We start from the raw sequence: 2,135 nt of genomic DNA, 5'->3' as shown, positions 1-2,135 counted from the left end.
TTACGTGCCTACAAGACTGTTTTTTGTGTCGTTTTATTAAAAACTGATGACAGAAGCCATTATATATTTTTGTAATGTAACAATAACACAAGAGGTTAACAGCGGTCGTTTCTCACAAGTTCATCAGCGAATACAAAATTAATTTATAATCCACAAAAAAATTTCAAAAATCGGTCAGCCGACAAAAGATTGATAGATTCAATTTTTCTATAATTGATATCTTCTTTCCAAATATTGACGGTGATTATATATATATATATATATATATATATATATATATATATATATATATGTATGTATGTATGTATGTATGTATGTATGTATGTATATATATATATATATATATATATATATATATATATATATATATATATATATTATTTATATATACATATATATTATTTATATTTGCATATATAATATACACGTTCAACATGTATAATATGCAAAATTAAATATTTTTACCGTAATATATCTGTTATAGACCTATGGTATAGATATATATATCTGTGTTACATATAGATCTATGTTATATCTATATATCTATATATTATAGACCATAATATATCTATATAAAGGCATTAAAGCCTTTTCTCGCGTTTTCAATGATGGTTCGAACCTAGTTTACAGCATCAACATTTTCTCGTGTACAATCTGTTCTTAAGAATTTCGATATCCTTGTCACCAAAGCCACATTCATCTAAGCAACTCTTCAGGCATTTTAACAAATAACAAAGACAATTATAGCAATATAACTTGCAAATTGCAGCAAATAACAATAACAGTTATATAAATACTTCTCTTATAGGCCTCGAAGGCTATATACTTGATCTTGAGCTAGTTTATATATTCTCTCTTTATCCTCTTTAATTAATAATTTTTTCCCGGTAGTCGGTACACAGAGCGACTCTGGCACCGGGCGTAATGAAAAGTCAACAGGTAATTTTAAAGTTTAACAATTCATGTCAATAGAGTTGTAATGTACTCTGTAAAATATTGCGCCGTGAGACGCTAATCTGAGTGCGTTTGGTGCTGTCAGATGCCGCAAGCGGTATGGGGGAATTGGCAGTTACCGCAAGGCAGACACGGGGAACTGGCAATTGCCGCAGCGTATACTTCTTCACTGGGGGTATACTAGCGTATGTTATATACTTAGTATAGGGTATACTAAGTATACTTTGCATACTTTTTCATTTACTTTATAAGCTAAAAAAGACTATATTTCCTTGAAAAATAAACATGGTTTATCATATATATATATATATATATATATATATATATATATATATATATATATATATATATATATATATATATATATATATATATATGTAATATCTCAAAGATTTACAAGTACTAATTTCCTTTCTAATGTTCTAGAATTTGAACATTTTAGACGGCAGGACAGGTGATGTAGCTCTTTGTCAGCACTAACTTGTGTTCAAGGATTCCAGAAATAATTTTCAGAAGTAAAACTAAACCAAAATACCTTAAAATGCAACCTCCAACCTCTAGGTCCCAAACCTGCACACAGAAATAACACCACATGAGACCAGGAGACATGGCAGGATGTGCAGAATACCCCCGTTGAAGAGCAGAGGTGCAACAGGTACTCTGAGAGAGAACTCTATCAACATCAGAGGCCCGAGACTGTTCAACACGCTTCCACTACACATAAGGGACATAACTGGCCGACCCCTCACAGTGTTCAAGAGAGAACTGGATAAGCACCTCCATAGGATACCTGATCAACCAGGCTGTGATTCGCACGTCAGGCTGTGAGCAGCCGCATCCAACAGCCTGGTTGACCAGTCCAGCAACCAGGCCTGGTCGCGACCGGGCCGCTGGGACGCTAAGCCCCGGAAGCACCTCAAGGTAAGGTAGTAAAAATTGTGAATAAATCAAGAAGTAATGTCATGAGGATGTCTTGTGCATTGTGGTCCGCTCTCTTTTAACATATACTAATGGCTTTATGTTCTATACCCTTGAGGATTCTCTTCTCTCTCTCTCTCTTCCTGTCTGTACTCCCCTAGTTGTGCTTCCGGGGGTTGAGCTTTGGCTCTTTGGTCTTGCCTCTTAACCGTCAATCTACTGGTGCACAGATTCCTGAGTTTCTTGAGCTCTTTCATATCTAC

The sequence above is a fragment of the Procambarus clarkii genome, chromosome 84 (genome assembly GCF_040958095.1).
Source record: "Procambarus clarkii isolate CNS0578487 chromosome 84, FALCON_Pclarkii_2.0, whole genome shotgun sequence".
NCBI classification, from domain to species: Eukaryota; Metazoa; Arthropoda; class Malacostraca; order Decapoda; family Cambaridae; genus Procambarus; species Procambarus clarkii.
This window is presented reverse-complemented; position numbering follows the sequence as displayed.